General features: G+C 49.0%; 1 long non-coding RNA gene across 1 annotated transcript; it reads right to left on the reverse strand.

Annotated features, from left to right (window-relative positions):
• Positions 1-3606: 3606 nt before the first annotated feature.
• Positions 3607-10096, reverse strand: LOC308198753. Its single transcript, XR_013954175.1, has 3 exons — positions 8956-10096; positions 6670-6700; positions 3607-5304 (listed from the first exon to the last, which is right to left on the reverse strand). It is a non-coding gene; the product is annotated as an uncharacterized lncRNA (long non-coding RNA).
• Positions 10097-22491: the final 12395 nt, after the last annotated feature.

Below are 22491 nucleotides of genomic sequence, written 5' to 3' on the forward strand. Positions count from 1 at the left end.
CCTTGCTTGGGCTCCCTGTTTGTGGAGCATCAACCACGCATTTCACCAGTCAGAAAGGTAACCTTGTTGAGGCCCACACACGCATACCATGCAATGAGTACTTCATCTTCAGAACAGGGCTTTAACCACCTGCCCCTCCAGTCTGCAAGACAAGGAGCAAACAAAAGGTCCTGTGGTTTCTCAGTGAATATGCAGGGTTGTCCTGCCCTCTGACAGTGTGTAGTACGATTTCATGGGAGAGAAGAAAGATCTAATACAATCATGTTGTTAAAGGCGGTGCCATGGAGCAGCACAGGGAGCTGCTCAGGGGCTACTTGACAGCCACCTTGCCTAAATTTGGAGAGTTTCTTATTCTGGTGGTTAAAATTATGAGCACACAACTCGGTTTGGATATAGGAAAAGGTTCTTCACCGAGAGGGTGATTGAGCACTGGAACAGGGCAGTGGTCACAGCACTGAGCGTGACAGAGTTCAAGAAGTGTTTGGACAATGCTCTCAGACATAGGGTTTGGGTTTTGATGGTCCTGTGCAGAGCCAGCAGTTGGACTTGGTGATCCTTGTGGGTCCCTTCCAGCTTGGGGTGGGTATTCCATGATTCTGTGAACTGACTTTTCAGTAACTTACACTTTAAAGAAAAGGTAATGATGACTGTGTTCCTATCAAGTCTAAATCAGGCTTTGACACACAGTTAATAAGGAAAACTGTAGATTTTGCATTACAAAGAGGAAAATATGAGACTTTAATGGATACTGTTTAGCATCTGTACTGTGAACTCACTGGATCACACGTCTTGAGTTTCTCTTCTGTCCTCCCTTTCTGCAAGGCTGCTGCAGGCTGTGATGATGGATTCAGAAAGCTAAGAGCAGAACCTTTGTTTGTAGCTTTTAAATTTTTGAGATTACTTGAGATCCAAAACCCCATTATGGTCTTCAGCTTTCTAGTGCTCCACTTTAACCCTCCATCATCTTCTTACATTTCTGTCTTCTAGTTCATGATAAATTATGGTGAATCCAAAAATCACAGCCTGAAAAAATGTACTTTAAGAAACCTCAGTTACATGTACAGTCTCTTTTGCTCAGCCGCAGAGATTTCTTCTTTTCTGGATGAAATCCTATTTGTATGCATATAGGTCAGAGGAGCCATAGTCCTTTGGGATGAGTGCGTCTGCTCTGCTGTGTGACACTCACTACTCACTGCGAGGAGGGAGCACAACCTGCCTGCTGACTCCTTTCCCTGTTGGTCGGGTGGATGGCTGTTCCTCCAAGGCACGCAGCCACCGAACGTGTATAGCGAGAGCATCATGACGCATCGCTCTGTATTCTAGTAGGGTGCATATGTTTTTGTAAACATTTCCCCAAACCAGAAACACAACTTGCAACATGCTGTAAGAAAAGGGAAGTTTGTTTCTGGTTAAGCTGGGGTGTGGGGAAGTCGAACTGCGTTTGAATGGGATGGAGTAGAAAACAGCTCTGCCCTGCCCTGCCACCCTGCTTCAACAGCATACAGAAATGGTCTCACAGGGAGCTCCAGGCCCTTGCTGGGGGGTTGCGCCACCGCTCAGTTCTTTCTCCTCCTTGGATTACGAGTAAAATGAATGAATGTGTTGCTTACTAGTTCTGCTTTTGCAATAAAGCCTTGAGAAGGGAGTAAATTGTCTCTAGCAAGGCAAGCCAAGCACATCTAGAGATATTCACTTGGTTCAAGCAGCTACAGGGCTGGAGGTGCTTCCTACTGGCTCTCCTGTAACAGGGGAGGGATTTTCACAAGTGCTCACATGACTTAGAGAACATGTACCAGTGGCTTTCAGAGGGGCTTCTGCAAGTAGTACTTCACCGAAGTAGTTTTTGGTGACAGAGTCCATTTTCAAAAGTGACTCTGACACTTTGCTACCTGCATCCTACTGGCTTTGGGGAAGTTCAAGTCACAAGTGTTCAAGGGGCACCAAAGGCGAGAGTTGGCCTTCTGCAGCACTAAGACCTTGTCTACCCAAAGGGTCTTGGAGCAGCACTTGTTTTTTTTTTTAGGTTAGCAGCTCTGTATTAGCTGATCCGACCATGTTGCTCCAAACCCAATTAAATTTTCAAATCATGCTATAATAAAAAGTATGTGACTTCCATCAACGATGGAGAGAGTAGCATACTGAAGTGTGGTGATGGTAGGTGGCTTGAGGATGTTTGTTAAACAGATGAACTGACTCATATCTTGTGATATTTTGTATTCAAGCATTTATTTTTTTAAAAAACGGATTATTCCATTTATAGAAGCACATTTTGGTTAGTTCTGAAGACACAGAACTCTGAACTTCGAAGGCCTTTGTGTCTTTGATCCTGCACGGGGCTATGCAGTGTACTAAGCTTCTGGGAAAGCAGAAACTCCCTGAATCCTGTAAAAATAATAAAAAAAGGCGTTTTTTCCTGGTTGAGGGCATGTGACTAACTACTTATGAAGTCAATCTCATGATACATTCATGGTCCTTTAAGTCATACTTCCCGTAGATGAGAAAGCACGTTTAATTAAAAGGCATTCATGCTACAGAGAAGTACACTACTTTTTGGTAACCTGACATCTCAGTGAAAACACTCTCCTAGTGGCAAATGATAATTTCAGTCATCAGAGAAAAAAAATTTATAATGTAAATGACTTTTTGAGACTGTACTGGTTTAATAATCCTGGGAATTTTCAGGGGGGCAGGATTTCCAATTTGTGGCACTGGGCAAGGCAAGGAGATGTTTACATTTTTGAGGAATCTGAACACTTTGGTCCCTGGCAGGGTGGGCTGGGGAGGAAGGGTTGGGGTAGTGCTATTGTTTTCATGATGTTCATAATGCTGGCCCCACTGAATGCGAGTACCAATGTGTGAGGACTTCTGCATGCTCTTCTTCTGAAAGAAGAAGGAGAGAACAGAGAGATTTCCCCACTCATTTCTGAAGCGTAGGGCAGGGACACAAGACTTAATGCTGACACGCTGATGGGAGGGGGATGCTGAGACCATCCTGCAGCTCTGCTGTGAGCAACCTTCTGATGGGCATGTTGAAAACATCCCATGGGACAAGGAGGCCACCAGGCAGTTTCTTTCAGAGGGCATTTCTGCATCTGCCTTCCATTTTTATCCTTGCCTGGGTGTCGGAGCCAGATCTTCTGGCTGGGGTATTGCAGGGTCTGTGATTTTGTTGGTTTGACTTTCAGTGAGGAGTCTTTCACCCCCAGTGGGGGCTTTTGGACTTGCTTTGTGTCTCACAAAATAACTGGGGGGGGGGTGCCTTCCCACGACAGCTTCTGCCAAATGCTGAAGCCATATTGCTTGCCTCTGCCGCCTGCCACTTTGCCTGCCTTTGTGCCCGTATGTGCGCGGGCTGCCCTGAGTACAGGCCTCCCTTCCTCCCCATTCCCATGGGGCTGAGCCACAGGCAGCTCCCCTGCGTGTAGGGCTCAGGACCGCATCCGATGCTGCCCTGGGACTGTGCAGCTCAAAATACTCTTACTCCGTGCTCATACCGCCAGCCGCTCGGAGCAGAAGAGGCAGTTCAGTGAAAGTATATGAGGGGTAGAGAAATGCGTCAGTCAGTTATCTTCTCGGTCCGTATCAAAGGAGTGAGATATACTTGCGGTTTGTAAGATTTTTTTATTTTAAACTGAGGGAAATAAACCAAGCAAAGTAAGAACAAGAGTAACATTTTCATCAGTAACAGATTGCACGAAACAAAACACGAGACTGGAGAAATCTCTGTGAAAGGTTGGCTCTTGGTTCTTTAGAATTAAAATACATAGAATATAAAATTGTAAGAGCTACCAGCAGCACTAACTGCCCCAACCCACCCCAAGCACCCTAAGTGATTATTTATTTCCAGTCAGCTTCTCAGTTTCTTTGCTTTCCTGTGCAACTCCATCCATAAGGCTGGGATGTGCTCTGAGGCACGACAGAGTAGTTTCACACACAAAGGTGCAACTGGCAGGAAAGCAAAGCACCTAGCCCCCGGGAGAGCCCAGGCAAGGGAGAGGAACTACGCCATGGGGCGGCTGGACCACCATGTGGCCACAGCAGACTAGTTTTCCAGGAGCACTTTGCCTTTGCTAAGGCTTTGAGACCTTCCCGTGATGTGCAGGTGATTTGGTGTTCGTCCCAGCAAGTGCCGTAGGTAGTCAAGGCCTTGAAGCGAGCAGCATCTCAGCTCCCCAAGCACGTGAAGGCCGTGCTGCTCCCCTGCTGGCTCATGTTTCCCACCTCCCCACTGCAGTACCGGCCTGGCTGTGCATGCGTTGTGCAGCGTGCCACAGCTCTGCTTGCCTGGGGCTGTGTTTCCCTTAGGAAGTTCCGATGTGGAACATCCCTTAGGAAGTTTCCCTTAGGAAGCTCCAACGTGGTGTTTCCCTTGCCAGTAGCATAGAGAGGGCAAAGCTGCAGGTGGGGTGGAGAAGCTTTCCTTTCATCACAGACTGTCTCTGAACTGCTTCACCCCCCCACTCTATATGCATCACTTATGGGCAGGTTGTGCAGGAATCATATAGAATACCTTAGTTTTACATGGCACCTTTCTTTAGAAGGGACCCAAGGTACCAACGTCTACCCAGCTCTGAAATGCAACCAGCTGCAAAGCAGAGCTCCTCCCAGCTCAGAACAGATTGAATATAGTGACTTGTCTTTCCAGGACCTCAGGGTCAACCCTGCAGTGCATCAAAGACTCTTCATCCCAGAAGCGTCTTTCTCTTGTACTTTGTGGTGATCAGGTGCCATCCATTATTACCAAAGTTTGCTACCCCCCCCCCCCCCCTTTTTTTAAGCTTACTCTGTCACTGCAGGATACCAGCCTATTACAGCATGCACTCGAGCAAACTGAATTTCATACAAAGAGAAATCGCACGCTCTTCATCCATGACGATAAGTGCCCTAAGGTTTCCTGGAGGGTGTAAGGGAGGAGCTGACTCAGAACAGAATCCTGCTATATTTTATATAGGCCCCAATACGTGTCAGTCCCCATCGTAATAGCTTCAGGACCGATATTTGCCTCGCAGTACAGCGTATCTCCCTTCTGCAGGTAGAAAGGTCTACCAAAATTTACCATGCCCTTTTCATCCCCTGCCTTTGGTCCCACAGCCTTGTTGAGACTGATGTTTGGCTCTTTGTACAGCTCCACTGTAAAAAGCTCTGTCACGTTCTTTTGGCGGCTGATCTGAGCGTAAATGAAGTAGTTGCCATTCTTCTTAATTATCAGGTGTTTGCGGTTCTGCTGCACCAAATCATCGCAGTGCTTTAAGTTCCACTCCCAGATCATGGTAGCTTTGTTGGTGGATGTAGAATAGTTCAATACTGAGGAAAACACAGACAAAACAGGAATGGTGATTAATTGTGTTTAAGGGCAGCCTTGTTCTGTATGTGCACATTTTATTACTATCTCCTGTTGCCACATCTTGTTCCCCACTCCCTTTCTGACATTTTCTTTAGATGATGATTGTTGTTATTGTTATTACGGATCTTTTTCAGTTTACTAACTCGGAAGTGCTAGGAACGGGTCTCAATCTGCTGAGAGAAGCTCTGAAGGACCCCCGGGGCCATGGGTGGCTTGCAAGGGCTCCCTGCCATTGCAGATGAGCTGCTCAAAGCTCCCTAGAGAAAGGGAACCTTTCTGAGGGCTCGGTCTGAGCTGGTCCCTAATGAGAACCAATTCATGGGCAGAACTGCAGCTGGATCTGAGGATGATGAGGGTTACAGGAATCTTCTGCTCACTGGCTGCTGTAGCTGAGTCTTTCATGAGAGCTGAGCCTGTGGGTTTTTCTGTCTGCATACGAGGAAAAACTTTACTGTGAAGCTGACAAAGCACTGGAACAGGTTGTCCAGAGAGGCTGTGGAGATATTTAAAACCTGTCTGGACATGATCCTGTTCAACATGCTCTGTAGGTGACCCTGCTTGGCAAGGGGCGTTGGACTAGATGACCTCCAGGGGTCCCCTCCAACCTCAACCAGTCTGTGATTCTGTGATTCCCAGATTTTGCCCCCTTCTCTGCATTGAATGAACGTGTCCCACCAGCAGTAAAGCTCAGGACGGGTGGCAGTTGTCATCCACCTCACAGCCTGGGTGACAAAGTGGGAACATGGCCAGGTTGACTGGGCATAGCGCAAGGCACATATTTCTGCAGTACTTCATGCAGCAGGCTCTCGATGCAGGGTGGGTCCAATAGCAGGTAACGGGGATACCCAGCCCCAGTGGTACCTGCAGCCACCGCCTCTGTCTGGGGGATCCTGTCTGGTTAGATTAATGCATGCCAAAATGTTTCACTGATTTGATGAAATCTCCCTGAGGCTCTGTGCTGGTACACGGGCTGTTTCTGTAGGACTGCCCTTGCTTGAGCCTAAGGAACTGACTACCGACGCTGGGTAGCAACAATTCTGACCCTGTGACGCTGATTTTATGGGCTGTTTTCAGAAGTGAGCTTGGCTGATTCTGGCCGAGACAGGGTTGCTGGCTGGCAGCCCTAGGTGCAGAGCTGAGGATATCTGTTTGTCATGGCCAGCGTCTCCTATGGGCTCTGTATTTCTGTGGTCAGAATTTACACCTTTCTGCAGAGCGGGTGAGAGCAGGCATAGGGACTGTGAGATGATACTGAGAGACAGTAATCTTTGTCCCAGCAAAAGTCTGACAAAACCAGAAAGCAGCTCTGTTATCTCCATACTCACAAAATCCATGTGCCCAGCATGTCTCTGGTGGCTGTGGAAAGAAGCAACGCTTGGTCAGTGTTTTCTGCTGAGACTTTTCCATCTGTCAGTGAGCAGCATCATCATCGCAAGTGCATAAGAGCATTCCCCAAGAAGGGAAATAACCTTTTTATCTGTAATTACAGTCATTGCTTTCAAATGCAAACAATGATTTGTAAAGAAAAATACAGTTGTTCTCTGACAAAGTTTTAAGTGTTTAAAAAATATCAGCTTTTTTCATATCTACTTTGGTGGTATTTTTACAAAATAAAGAAGACAACCGTTAGCAGTGCCTGGAGGAGGTCTGCGCATGTCTCGAGTGCCAGGACTTTCATTTCATGCCTGGACTCAGCTCTCACAAATGGCTGTCACAAATGGTATAGCTGTAGATATGGACTCAAAGCCATACGCGTGGGGAGCTTTACAATGTTGTGCTAATTCACCCTCATAAAAACCATGAATCATTCCTTCTTGTGCATTGCAACTTGAAATCATTTATTCCGGAATTGGTGCTTTGGCAGGCCAGCCCGTGCTGTAGCGCAGATGCTGCTTTCCTGCTGTGCTCAGGGAGCAGCAGAGGCATGCTGACAGCTGACACCTTGCAAGGGCTCCACTGCGTCGGAGTGCCCTGAGGGCTTCATTGCCATCAAGAGTGTACCTATGTGCAGGATGGGGAGGACAGCTGCTGACTTTTAAGCCTACCTCCCTTTAACCACTATACCGTGCTTAGCTCGGGGCGACAGGCGCAGGGCTTTCTGGTCCCGTAGCCAGGGCGGCTTTCCGATGCCCTTCCAGCCCAGGGAAGGAGGTGTCTCTGTGGGAGCACGAGTGGTAAACTGACAGGAGTGAGAGATTTCAGTACATTCCTGTGACTCATGGCTCGGTGTTTGCTTATGGAGGTCATGCTCTTCCCAGAGAGCAGTTTTGTAGTTTTGTTCGCTGTCCGGTCAGGGACCCAAAAAAGCAGACTTGAGATCAAGTTACAGGCGTAGGCACCCAATTGCCTCTCGCATCTTGCGGGCTGCGAGCTCTGAAAAGTTTACACTCGCTGCTGAAACAGGACCTCGTCTGCTCCTTAGGAGGTTGCTGTCCTGCGTGCTGGGGAGGGTATCGGTTCCTTGCAGGGAAAGGCTTTCGTTACTAGCTCCTGTCTCTCTCCAATTAACATAAACCGATGGGATTAAGGACAGTTCTTTCACTTGCTAAAGGAACTGTCTTTCTGCAAGATCATATAAAGCAGAGTGTGAGAGGGATGTGGGAAATGTTGTGTGTGTCTGGGTGCTCAGTGCCATCAGAAGGATACAGTTGTGACTGCAGGTCATGGACCTGCTGCTCCACAGCTCTGAAATAGATAGGGAAGGCTGTAGGAGGGGGGCTAAAAGTACCAAAACAATTTCTTCTTTCTATTTTTTTTTAATTGTCTGCTACATAGTGCTGTAAGGTGCATTTAGGTTTCTCTCTTGTGGGAATTGAGCAGTTTTCATATTTTATAAAAGCAATCAGTGCTTTGCAGAGTCAGTTCTCTGAGGGGTCCCTGAAGTCATTATATCACAAGAAGGTTAGATGATTCTCAAGACCATGAGAACAAGCCATCCTGCCTCCTAACAGAAGGGGGCTTTTTCCTTGTCCATTTTTTCCCCAGGACTGGAATTGTGGAGGGAGCTACATCACAGTGGGATATTAAAAACATGCCTTGGATCCTCCCAGAAACTAATTCGGTTTGGAAAGCAGCAAGTAAAAAGCTGGACTTCAGCACACTAATGACTTGGCTCTCCCTTGTATTTCTTTTTGTTACAGTACATGCAGATAGAGAAAAGGAAAAAAAAAATTGAAATTAGCTAATGAAATCCAGAGGACAACATGACTCAGTAACTGCTACTTAGGCAAGACTGTATTAGCACTTGGCAAAATAGAGTGAAAAGGCTTTGTGCCTGGTGAAAGACCAGGACTCCTCAGCGTCTTGTCCTGACAGAGCATCATCAGTCCACACCACGTTAGGAAAGTGTACATCACTGATGCAGGAGAGGACATAAAAGAGAATTAAATAAAAACTTGGGTCTTATGGAAATAAAAGCAAAATGCTGAAGATGTTTTCCCAAGGAACTGGGTCAAATATTATTAGATAAAACTTGGAAGGCAAAAGAGTTAGCAGTCTCCAAGAGAGAAAGAATGACTAGTTTGCAGTTAGATGATAGTATAAACACAGCAGTATTAACCATTAGGAGTATATGCGTGTTGTATAGTCCAGAGTCAGAAATTTATCCTTACCTGTTTATGAAGGAGCAAACAGAAGACTACTGAGAGCGCAATCAAAACAAATATTGAAGTATATAAAGCCACTTTGCAACACGGACATTTCCTTTCCCTTGGAATATTTCCGTTCTCCAGCAAGTTTGGTGCTTCCATGGTGCTTATCTTCAGACAGCCAGAGGTGAGGATGCAAACAGCACCAAGGTCAGAAAAGGCACTGACAGAATTCCTGATCTCATTACCAGGACGGAGCATGGAGACAGTTTTATGCTGAAGGTTTCCCCATGCTAATAAAGCTGAGAGGAGGAGCCATGGTGTGTTTCATCACTAGTCCGGGACTAAGAGGCAATGCGTGAGTGTTTCCTCATGAAACTGAGGCAGAGGACTTTCGTTTGGCTCCCAGCCCAAAATGACCAAAATGAAACTCCGGTAATAAGCTGTAAGGGTTCCAAAATGCACCTCGGACTTTTGTGCGAGTCAAGTTTACAAACTCTTCAGCAAGCATAAACTGAAGGGATGAGGTGCCAAGATGGCTGCATGCAATCTGCTCCCACCTCTGGAGGTACCGGTGCTTTACGGGGCTGAGAAGCTGGCACCAGATTAAACCCGTTTCTCGTTTTGACACCACAGATCTGAGCAGTGATGACGGAAGGGCATTTCTGCAGTTCCCTGAGGACATGATTCATGCGGTAAAAGTGAAACTACACACACTTCAACACATGACTGCAAGCAAGCAGTGCTGTGGAGCCACAAGTATGGTCTCGGTGGCAAGTGGAAACGCATGCAAACAACAGCTTTGACTTCCACACTAATGACTTGAGCAGAAGGGCAGAGTATGAAAATAGTCCACATTTTTAAAATTTCTTCCACTTTGCAGTTTGAAATGAGCTGGCTGATTTTCAGAGTCTTCCTAAAATGATTTATTTAACTGTCAACATTGGAAGTAGTTTCTGCTTTTACATTGTACATAATCTTTTGACTTTTCTTTTGATATGAACGTGTTCTTCATTGATGTTTATTTAAAAAACAATTCTGATACCCAAAGAGCTGTCACATAGAGATCTGTGACAGCTGTGCTGCACTCACTAATTCTACAATGGATGGAGTGCATGGAAAATGAACTTTATGCACTTTAGCCTTCTGCTTCTGCTCTTCCCAGTCCTCATTCCAACCTGCAGAAGGAGCCTCAGCTTGAGGAATGGGGAAGCTTGCTTGTGCTGCACCCAGGCAGCCGCTGGGGCAGTGCCAGCTGTTGCCTCTCTTCAGGACATCTCCATCGCCAGCCCAAGCGCCCTGGCTCTTCTGGATTGCAGCCCAACTCGGACCTTCTCAGAGGAAAGGTGCCAGGGAGTTACTCGGAGCGAATGTGGAAGGGCAGCAGTGGAGGCAGCAGCAAGGTGCTTGCTTGCAGCTGGACCTTGCAGGGTTGTTTGCCATCAGGGCACACTTTGGGACAGCTTCAGGGCAAGGTGTGGGCATGCCTTTGAGGAAAACCCCAGTAAGCCCCAATGTGATTTTCCTGTGGCCCACCACCCCCAGATGGTACATATTTTCTGCCTGCCTTGGTAGTGACTCCGCATGGCTGACGTCAAGGAAATAGGGTACTTTCCACAAACTCCTAAAAAAAGCAATTAAGGACTTGGCGTGCATGGGGAGAAGCATTAACCTCTACCCCGTGTGTCTTCTTCCGCTCCCAACCCTGCAGTGATACAAGGGAAGAGCAATGGCTGTCTTTGCGCCAGCTCCCTTCCTCAGATAAGTGGTTTGTTGAAGCCATGCCTGCCAGAGCTACAGAGGATCCAGCTGCTCCTCTGGGAGCATGCAGAACCATGCAGTCACCATGAAAGGCAGCAGCACCAGGATGACAAACACACGCCACCAGCGCTGCGAGCAAGAGCCCATGGCCTTGAAACACTAGGGCAGGGAGCCTGCTTCTCCCTGCGCACTCCCTCGGGCTGGTTTAGAAACCCCATTTTGGCCTCAAAACAACATTGACCTGTGACTCTGACCCTGCAGCAGCAGACATTAAGCTTGCCACTCCTGCCTTTGACCAGATAAAAAGCCCTGAACAATCTTCATTTTAAAGCATGCAAATGAGACTTCCTGTGACATGCCATATACTATGTAGGCAGCGAGGGTCTAAAAAGATATACATTAACAAACACAACAAAACTAGAAAGTGGCCCAAGACAGGAAAAGAAGATCTACCAACAACAATTTGAGCAACATTTTTTTTTTTAACCCTGTAAAATAACCCTACTTTTTGTTTGTGTGTTTGTTTTTTTGTTTTGCTACCTCAGATAGAGCCCAGGGGCAGAAAATTGTCAGTCTTGGCACCCAGAATTTGCCGGTTACTTAGAGAAAAGGGCGTTAAAATGGGAAGGATCAGCTTCAAGAAGGGGCTGGAGCTGGATCCGGACATCGAACAGGCATTTCACTCAGTAGAGGTGGAGTCCAGCTCGTGTTATATTTGCGTGAATTACATACTAAGCATGCATACGGTGGCTTGTGCGTTCAGAGTTAAGTAGAAGCGCTGAAGGGGCTGTAAATCCGTCCTGCCATCACGCTATCTGTAAATGCATTGCCTGCTGCGTGGTGGTGCTGCAGTTCCGTGCCGGGATCTGTGGTGCTGCGGGGCCGGGGGAGCCCGGGCAGGCACCGGCAAGCGAGGACATTTTGTTCTGCAGTTCCCTGCAGCCTCAGCCTGGCCTGGGTGTGGTGACAGGGCTGTTTAAATTAAGGTGTTCTATTTATTTTTGAAGAATATTTATGGCTGTGTCTCAACTGTGTTTTCTCTGTGGATCCCAGCGGTTTTTGTTTCGGCCAGTGTTTAGCCACGTTGCCCCCAGTTAAGAAACAAACTCAGCCTAAGACCAGCAGCACAGAGGATATAATCACCGGCACGCTTGGGCTCATTTTCTTCCTTATTTCCCAGCACTTCGCAAAAGTAGCCCTGGCTCTTAGAATAGGATTTTGCGTGTATTTATATAGGATTTTGGGTGTATTTATTGACAGGGTGCCCACCGTATGCTGGTCTGGTCCTTCCTTTTCTTTCCTTTCTCTGTCCTAACAGCTTATTAGGACAGGATGGAAACAAGTTCACTGTACAAGCAGCCATGCTTCATACAACGAAGCAAGATATGCGATTCCTGCCTGCCTTTCCTCCCTTGCACCCTTTCCCTGATTGCAGTGCCGCATCTGGAAATGCACAAAGCTCAACCCTAGCATTTAAATTGTTTTGGAATTTGTGGGTGCAGGCATTTGACTCTTTGCCAGCTTTTTAATATGAACTATCTGTTAAAGTGATTAAAGCGCAATTAATCTGCTTTAGATTAATTCACTTCTAAGCAGGAATTTCGCATGCTGCTCTGCAGTCCTAATCTCACTTCCTCTGCCTAAGCACAGGCCCCGGGGCCGTAGTAATTTCTTGGGCCAGGTGCAGAGTGGGACTTGCAGACTTACCGCCCCATGTTTAGACACGAGCTTTCCGTAAGCCAGCTTGACGCCAGGTGACGATCACGGTTCGAGTGTTTGTCCAAGCTCCTCTCGCTCAAACGCTGGGCTGTGCTTTCCAGCCCAGTCCTGGGGAGATGCTTTCTAAAGCCTCGGCAGTCACAAACCATGCAGTTTCTATCACCACGCGTGTCACCACCCAGCGTACGTACACAGTTTGCTTAGCCCCGGGGTAAGTTTTCTGAGTCCTGACTGACTTGTTTTCAGTGACAGGACAGGTTGCCCCATCTTTACGATCTGGTGCAGCCTTTCTTTATGGGTGCTTGTGGGAAGGCTGGCGCGTTTCCAGATACCACGTCTTTCCAAGGATGTGAGAGAACCTTTCACCAGGCTGCGGGAGGCTGCGTGCCGCGGAGGCTCAATGGGAAGCTTCAGACCCAGGCCATGTGTTCACAGCCACTTGGAAATCCAGCCTAGCTGGCTGCGAGCAGAGGCTCCGATAGGGGAGCTGGGGGTGACAAGCTGACAAGCAGCACTTTTTGCTCCAGGGGTGGCCAAAGGCCCAGGCTGGTTTTATGATCACAGAAACAGTTAATGGAAAAGCCTCGAGGACGTCCCACTACAGGCTTTCTCAAGACCTAGTTCTTTGCCAAGGCAAGTTCTCAACTGAGCAAACTCTCCCTCCCTAGATACTCCCGGCTGTCTCCCTGTGTCACAGCCACCTCCCAGTTGAGTGGGCCAGTCCTCTGGTTTTGCCTCACGCTTTCAGCAAAGCAGCGGTGCGCCTGGCGCTCACTGTGCTGAGCCTGCCAAGGATGATGATGCCAGCGCGGGGACTCCTCTGGCGCCTGGGAGGAGCCCCGACACGACTGGAGGCTGTGCCAAATTTGTGGTGTTCTTACCTATTCTCTCTCCGTGTTAAACTTTTGTCTCGAGTGCTGTATGCCTTCAGTTTCTATCCACTACATTTCATTTGGCCGCTGGCTGCAAGGCTGGTGAGCGGTACGATCTGAATGTTGACTGCATCAGTAACCGATTGCAGCGGTGAGTGAAACAATGGCTGTGTAATTAATGGAGTCTTAGATGGAAAATTGTCCTCTGCGTGGTTCGTGCTGTGACTGGAGCTGTAATCCAGCTAAGCCAGCAGCTCCTGGAGGAAAGCTGGAGACACCCCAGTATCATCAGGTAATTGGGAGCATGCTCTTCTCCCAGCAGACCCGTTGGAACAAGAGGGCTGGTAAAAGGGGCCGAGTCCAACTGCCACCTTACACCCCCACTAGCTTCTCATAACTCTGAGAAATGAATGTTATGTCTTTGGAAATGTGTCAGGACATTTTTCATTGCACAACAGAGGCTTCTGGTTCTGGTTTAAAAAAAGCTGTGACTCCATGTTCCCATCCAGAGCCTTTGGGCTGAGACCAAAGAGCGTTTCTTCCAATGCACAGTACCGGCACTGCTCTCATATCTTCCCACGGAGCCGCAGTGGCTCTGGGGCTGCAGGCATCTCCCCTCCAGCAGCAGGGCTGGCTGGGCTTTGTCCAGCTCCTCAGCCACTGAGCTCACCACCTGCCTGTGCCGCGTGGTGCGAGAAGGGCTGCGGCCAGGGCTGGCTGTCAGGTCAGGCTGTGTCCACTGCAGGCTGGCAAAGCTACCCCATGTTTGCCATAAGCTCCCAGGAGCGCAGGGGAAGGGGATGGTGGAGTGTGCTGCCTGTTCGCATCACGTGAAGTGTCTCCCTACTGCAGCATGAGCTGGGTGGGCATGCCCTGCCTGCCCCTGCTGCCCTGCAAGGCTCCTGAAAGGCGCAGGTGTGCCTGCGTGCCCCAACCAGAGCCTGGGCTATTCCTCAGTCCTTCTGCACAAGGAGTAGAGCAGAGCCTTACACTTATGTCTTCCAGTGGTTGATCTCATGACTAACCAGTAGGCCACTTTTCACTGGCGTAAAACAAACATCTGCTCTTCTCCTTTTCTCCACAGTTGTTGCTGGAGAATAGGAATCCTTGGCCAAACCCAGCCTCCTTCCTCTCCAGAGGGCTCCCTTCTGTACTCTCTCCTTCCAACTGCGGACAGTTGAATGTATCATAAAATATGCAGTGTGCGCAATATACCCAGATGGTGGAAAACGGAGAGGGGAGAGAATTGTGGTGGCCTTAGACAAACTGCATTTATCTGCAGCTGGGAAGAAGCTGTTGCAGTCTCCCAGCTTCAAGCATTTCACCTATCCCCTGTGTTTTCGCTCTCCACGTTATTTCTCTTTGCTGATGCCAGGAATGAGCATCAGGCAGGGCTGCACTTCTGAGCTGACCCCTCTGCTCCTGCCTCAATCATTTTCTCATAGCCTCCTTCACTTTCCATCTCCACAGCGTCACCTCAGAGTTAATGCTCACTTCCTCTTTGTCTTCCTTAATCAGCAGCCATGTAGGATGGTGTTGTCATATGTAAACACCACAACTGACGCAATCCTCTACCCTCTTCTTCCTTTCCATGTGCCATCTTTCCTCTGCTTTCCCTTACAAATGTTTTTCCATTTTGTATTTTCCATCTGTGAGTATTTCAGCATTGCAAAAGCCAGATCTGCCACTGGGGCAACCACTGGTGGACATCGGTGGTGTCCCTTGATGCAGCTGACAGGGCTACCGCAATAACCTCGGGTGAGGCATAGGCAGTCCCTTTACATGGCATTTCCCAGCAGGGCTTTCACCAAGTCCACGAGGTGAAAAAGTCCATGGTCTCTATTATGTGTGCAGCCAGATGTGTGTGCCAGCTTCAGGAACTTCTGGACTCGTGTGGTGGCGTATGAATTGCTCCAGAAAGAATCGTGCTGTACACAGGGCTGTGGTCAGTTGGATTCCCGTGCAAGAGGCTCCTTGTGCTTACTCATATGGTTCTTGGCTTCTGCATAGGTGCTTTTGAATGTTGTGGTTGACAACTTAGAAGCTTATCTGTAAATTAGACCTGCTCTTGATATCCTTGACAAATTTTAAAGAGTACAGTAGGACTAATCTGAGGAACACTACAAAATCTTAGCCATGTTGTGCCTTTTCTAGAATCTTTTCTTCCCCTGTAAGTTCAGCTCAAACCCATGATTTTCTGGAATGTGATGCTGTTGTGCATTGTGTGTTGTGGCAGACTGGAAACCCTCCAGCTAGGAGACTCTTCTCAGCAGCCTCTGGTCTGCAGAGCCTTCCTCCAGACTGGCAGCCTTTTGCTGTCACCTTTCCTCGCCTCACCAGCTTGGTCTGATGCTCCCTGCTCTGCTCCCAGCTGAGTGCAGCGATGGCGGTGGCTGCGCAGGAGTGACATGAGAGCTTCTGGAGGCGCTTGGCAGGGACTCACAGCTCTCAGTGAGAGAAGTGTGCCAACTGGGAGCTGGGCAGTATCCACAAATAGCCTCTGGCAGCAAGATAAAAGATGTGCTTTAGGAAGAGGAGGAAAGGGTTGGGCCTGTAACTCTGACAAATTTCCATTCAAATGAAAAATGGAAAAGTGGTGGCCACATTTTATGCTCACTCTGTTCTTTCCTGCGAAGAAGTATATGTCAAACATGATCTGTTGGTGGAGTTATATTTAGCCATTTTCTTTTCCTTGTTCTCTAGTTAGCTCTTTTCTTTCCTTCAGGGGCAATGCCTGTAAACTTGAAGTGGAAAAGTAGCCAAGTTGCGAGCTGTCAGCAGCTGTAACAGGCAGGCTTCTCACCAACGAAAGCAGCACGAAGGCAGTGACAGCACTGTGTGGTTTGGATGCTGTTACATTGCAACAAGGCTGAAGTGTCTTAAACGACCTGATGAAAGAGAGTAAAGCACAGAGAAACTACAGAGTAGTATTAATTATCTCTGAACATGCCTCAGGGCATGCCAGCGGTTAGAAGTGGGCCGGGGCTGCCAGTCCAAGCGCGGCGATGCACCGCACAGGGAGCCCTGCTTCAGGCCCTTGGATGTGCTTGCCCAGAGCTTGGGGTGTCTAGGCCATCGAAGCTGTCGGTGCTGATTGAGGAGGCTTCTGGGGGTAATAGTTTGGGTTTCCTGCTGCAAATGCTACTTTGTGAAGAGACTGGCCTTCTCACTCCCGCAGCCTGAGTCCTTCAGTCAAAGCAAAACGCACACGGGACTCCTGGCAGGGAGATACTTCTGCGTCTGGAAACCTGCAGTAAAGTGGTGATTTGCCTAGTCCAAAAAGCTACAGAGCCCTCCCCAATTCCTTGGCCACAGTCACCTGGCTGGGAACAGGCAGCGCAGCTTCAGCCCGCTCTGCATCCTCTGGCTGCAGGAGAGCTGCAGTGCAGGAGCACGAGTGTTAGCAGAAACAGCGTGAAAGGGACAGGGCAGAGAAGTTCTTATTGTGGCACTTGCTCTTCTAAAGAGCCCGAAGAGGGAAGTGGCTGAGCCCTTGTTTGCATTCCCCTCACGCAGTGAATACCAGGGGCCTTGGTTTAACTAGAATATCATTGTGGTTCTGCACTGTCCTTGGAAAGTCTGTTTGACTCAATTCTTTTGCAGACAGGTGGGTGAGTTAGTTTTGAAAGTTTCTGGTGCTGGTTCACTCCTTCAGCAGGACCCCCAAGGAGGTCCTCTGCCCCCCTCCTCATCCCATGCAGGAGCAGGGGTACTTGCACGGCACCCAAAAGGTGTTCAGCTCTCTGTTCCTAAAGACCCCAAAGAGGCCCACTCTTCCAGGGCTACAGATGTCATTAAAAATGAGGAGTTTTTCCTTGGTCTCCCATGGGCTCACAGATTAAGCAGATAATTTCTTTCATGTGGGCACAGAGAACAGGCCGATTCTTTCTCTCGGCCTCAGACATTTACAGGCAAGCAATCTGTCCAGAGGACACCAGGACTCCTAGGAGATGTTTTCTACACCCCCAAATACCCCAGTTTTCCTGGGGATTTCGTGTGACTGATTCATGCCCTTCCTGGAAGGACAATATTTGGGATTAGAGAAAAGTTGCAAGTGTAGCTCCTGGAGCAGAGCAGGACAGGCAGGTAAACACAGGTCTTCAAGCCTCAGTTCAGCTTTCATGGACAACGTGATGCCTGCCTTTTCCAGTAAGTCTCGTCTCCAGCCCAGTCCCAGCACACCGTACCTCCCAGGTGCCCTTCTGCCGAACTGTTCCTCATTGTATTTCTATAGCAGATCATTCCTGCTTAGGCAAAGGATAAACTTGCCTGGTCTCCTTTCTGAATGGCAACTCATTATTTTAAATCTTCCCTCCAGACTGTTTGAACACTACCCCTGCCCTTCAGTAACACTCCTGCTTTCGTGTCCAGGCTTGAGAGCCTGTGTTTGCTCTTCTATACCTGCCCCTCGCATAGCACAGTGATGTGAATCAATTGTGGGGTCTCACCGTACAAAAGGGTTCATCTTGGCCCCAGTGAGCATTTAACCTAGGTTGTATCAGCTTGGTCCATATTCAGTACTGGAGCTGCTGGGGTTTCTGTTAGCAGAGTGGTCATGGTATTAATTTAGATGGGTTTATTTCAGTTACAGGCATCCCATTTCTTTTGGCTTCTCTCTTTGACATGCTGCCTGTGTGACAGCAGAACTTGGCTCCTCTGTGCAAAATTGAGACACTCCTTGCGTGGGACGAGCATGGAGCAACGTCCCTTCTAGCAATGTGGGAGGTTGTGTAGAGAAGGCTAGGATGTGATTCTCATGTGAAATCACAGAGTACTTGGGCATGCTGCGGGGTGCATGGAGTCATTCCCAAGGACAGCACTGCACCCTGAGCACACAGCAGCAAGGAGCCAAGGGAAAGGAGCAAGGGAAAAAGAGCAGTTGTTATCTCATTCAGCTCTTTCACTTTCCTTCCGAACTGCTTAAAGAAAGTGAAGTGCTGTTTGTTTACTCATCCATCCTACTCCTTGTCTGGCAGAGATCCCAGATCGCTGAGATGTGAAAGAAGAAATCCTCCTGAGAGCAGTGACACACTGGTGTGATTCTTCCCAGCCCAGGGCTGGGAGGCTTACATCACCCGCCCCCGGCCACTGAAATCCTCCTCCTCCTAATCCTTCAGAAAGCCTTACGAAGCAGCACCATGTGTTGCATCAGCATCTGGCAGCCTGCCTCCCTCTACTTCTGCCCTCAGCAGTGAAATGAAACTATGGCCTCACTGCTGCAGGTTGCCCAGCTCGGAGCTACGTGCCCACTCTGGGACAGCCAGCCGAGAGACCTGGCTCTGAAAACCTCATTGCTCAGTGGTGCAAGTGTGCTACATGGCACCAGCCCCTTGGGGCAAGTGGCTCGGTGGGCGACGCAGTTCCTGCCTTCCTCTGTAGCTCCCCGTGGGCAGAGCCGAGCTGCTCGGTGACATCCTGAGCCCTGCGCTATCTGACCTGCCCTTGCTCCCCACTGCCATTGCTCAAGGATGCCTGTGCTGATTGTATTCTCGTAGCTTAGCGCGTGGATGTTGTTTTAAAGTTCCCCCCTCCTGACTTCCTCCACATTGCATCATCAGGCACTGATTTTATTTCTTCCATGCATTTGAAGAACAGCCGCTTTACCAGCAAAGTCAGCATCAGGGAACTCTGGAGCCAGGGCTGTGCGAGCTGCCTGAATGCCCTCCCGTACCCTGCCTTGCGCAAACCCCAGGGTCACATGCGTGTTGCAAGAGGGGATTTCCTCCTCCAGTGCTGCTGCAGAGGCAGCAGGCATTGGTGCACTGTGTGGCCCAGGGCAGCACCGTGGTCTGGGTGCTCAGCTGTGGCCACCTTTGACCAGATCTTTTCCCAAAGTATTTACCTTTCTATTCAACCTTGTGTAACAGTGGACAAGCCATGTAGGCTCCAAGGTCTATCCAGTCCCACCCTACTTGCCAGGACTGTGGTGTCTCGTGCTTCTTTGGGTTGAGCAGTTTTTGAGGGATTTCTGCTGTGTCAATCTGCTGTTTTCTGAGCCTATCCACCCAGCCGTGACAATTCCCCTCGTTATTTACCTAGTGTATGGAAAACAAAAACACAGAGTCCTTGTTTTCCATTTAAACCTGATGTCTGTCCATTTAATGGGATGCTCACCACCACCACCGAAGCTAGTTTTGTACGGAGCAGCGAGTGTGGCTCCCAGCTCACCCTCCCACCCCTTACAGTTCTGTGGGTCCGTGCAGAGTCCCGCAGCTGCAGGGCTCTCTGCCCATCCCAGGGCCATGCAGCTCAGGGTACCCCCTCTGAGCATCTGTGATCCAGGGCCAGAAGCAGGAACGTGGTGGGGACAGCAGGTGTGCAGACCCCAGTGGTGGAGTACCCATGGGGAAGTTGAACACTGTGGCTGAGAGACAAATCTTCGGAGGAAGGAGTTGCCAAACCCTTACGCTACTACAGAGGGATATCCCAGTACAGTGTTTTTTGGAGTTCAGAGTGTTGCGCCACTTAGAAAAGCAAAAAGAATCTCCCCTGCAGCTTGTGGACAGCAAGCCAGATTGTAAATGCCTGTCGCAGTAGCGGCCACGCTGTGCCGCAGCCCAGGAGACCACAGGCATGGGCGAGCACATGCCGAGTGCCTGTCACTGCTCCCGGGGGACAGGGTGCACTCATGCACGGCCAGCTGCTGAGCCACCGTGCCCTGCCCTCGCAGCTGGTGGGGCAGCCTCTCCTGCCAGGAGCTGTTTCTCTTTGGCAAGTCATGAACCTGCTGCTCTGCTAGAAACCCTGTGGCTACGTGTCAAGGCTCCTCTGCAGGAGTCTCCTTCCTGTGTTTACTCAGCAAATGATTTCTGGGCTCTGTCCAGAGGAAGGGTGGAAAAGCCACGAAGGAAAGCAGACTGGGGAACCACATCCCGCACCCAAGGCAATTCCCTGTCCTTTCGTGCTGGGGCTGCTGGGCTTGCCAAGAAGGCAGGGATGCAATGGCCAGGTACGGTCCTGGGGCTCAGTCAAGGGCTGCTTCTGCCCCATCAACACAACTGAGCTGGGTGGCTGCCTGCCATCTCTGCTCAACTGCTTTTTGTCTTCTGAGAGCCGAGCTTCTATTCCTGTCTCTGGCATGTGTTTGGAAAACATGGCTTGTCCTCACTCCAGACTGGAGGTAGTGGAAAAATGCAGCCCTCCAACTGCTTTCCATGTTAGCACTGCAGAGCTCCCCAGGTTTGCATTTCCTCGTGCAGACTTCCAGACTCCCAGGAGATGTCCTAGACAAGCCTCACAGCTTGTTTGAAAAAGCAGCGGGGTGTTCCCTGGGTCTGTGTAAGTGTCTGGTTTAGTAATTCACTGAAAATTTGGAAAAACATCTTCCCTCGCTCCTCTTTCCAGATGGAAGTATCAGAAAGTCAGTTTTACTGAGGTGTTTTGGTCATCCCCATATGAAGTGTTTTGTTTTGCTCTTATTTGTTTCGTTTTTATTTGTTTGATTTGAAATAACTGCTGTGTGTTTTGAAATGAAGCCTTATTTTGAAACGAAACTTGTAAACATTTAATTTTGAAAAGAATTAGCAAAAAATCACTGCCTGTGGGAATGTGCCTGCTCAAATCTGAGTCCCAGTTATGTTAACATGACTCAGTCCAGCCCCTCAACTGATTTGATTAAATATCTGTATTGCATTCGGAGGAAAGAGGTTAGTTTTAGCAGAATTTGAAGTTGTTTTTAGCAGAACAAGGAGCTGGTTTTAGCAGAAATTAAGAGATTTTCATCCAAATCTAGTGTGATAACTCACATAAAGAACAGTCACAAACCTTTTCCTCAAATCTAACCCATGAGTCGGCTTTTCAGAGCTCCAGTCCTAAGCTCTCCTCATGCATACCTCTTGGCTTAGGGCCACAGCAGCATCCCCAGCTGCAAAAGGAAGACTTCAACATGGCTTTCTTGACTCTCGAGAGGCAGCGTCAAGAACTTCCACTTTCGGTATGCTCGAACCCATGTTCACAGCCGTGGTGTGGAGACTGAGCAGCCCTCATCTTCCCGTGGCCACCTGAAGGCTGGCAATGGTGGTGGCAGCATGGGCAGGCTGCAATGCATGGTGTAGAGACCGTGTGTTGGAAGTGCTGAACTGATGGAGACAAACGCTTGATTCAGTCATCCCTTTGTCCTGTGACAGTAGTCACAGCAGCCCCTGCTTGGCTTCTGCATGTCCCTACCACGCTGCAGGCATGAGTGAGGTCATTTGTGGGTAGAGAGCTAGGAAAACAAGGACAGTTTTTCCTAAGCACAGCACGAGGGAATCCAGTCAGTGGTCAAGCACAGCTTGTCTGATGTTTCATACCCCATCGGTGAGTGGTGGGTGGAAAAGATGGTCCCGTCTATTTGCTTACATGCTCTCTCTATTTACTTCTGGAATGGAAAAGTTGATTGAGATTCAAGAAAAAGAAAACAAAACTTCAGTCAGTATTGCAGCCACAGTGACATTTCCTGCCCAGCCCAGAAACCAATGTTCTGGCGTTACTAGTTGGCACCTGTCGCTCCCCTGTTTAATTATTAACCTCCTCCAGAAGCCTCTCCCCTCAACCTTCCCTCGCAGAAGAGCAGCCACCTCTCTTCCAGCTCCTCCTGGCTAAGGGAGATGTCATCTCTAAGCTTGCTGAAGCGTGCAGGTTGCTGACAGATCCCAGCTGCCCACCCAGCACCTGGCAGGATGATCTCATGCGGCACACTGCCCTTTGAAGGCAAGGGCAAGGAGAGGAGGAGGAGGCAGGGAAGGTGCAGCCGGAAAGGAGGCGTATTTAGTTTGCAAACATTCTGGCTTCAGGGCATCCCGGGAAAATGCTGTGAGAAAAGTCTTGTGGTAACAGGGTAGCTTTGCGGGATTGCGACCTGCCCCCTCACTCCTACGCAGGGCTAGCATCCCTGTAGGGCTTGTTTTGCTTATTGAGGTCCAGATGTTTCCTTCATACATACGAACTGGCATTCACCGCGTTTACACCACCTGCCACCACATCAGATGAAATCCAGTCCTCAAAACCACGGGGACATCCCATGCCTCTTTTTCCCCCTAGCTGCCAAGCTCGTTGGGACGTACGGTAGTTGGGAACTTCTCTATTCAACCTGAAGCTCCCTGGGCAGCTATTTTTGTCATCCTGGCATGACTCAGTGTGCCTGTTCTCAGAATATCCCTGTTTCTTTCCTCCCTGCTCAAGTTCTCTTGCAATGGATGGGGGCGGGAAATCACCTAAACCTCCATCT

This window comes from Anser brachyrhynchus (genome assembly GCF_964034855.1).
Source record: "Anser brachyrhynchus genome assembly, chromosome: 8".
In the NCBI taxonomy this organism is placed as follows: Eukaryota; Metazoa; Chordata; class Aves; order Anseriformes; family Anatidae; genus Anser; species Anser brachyrhynchus.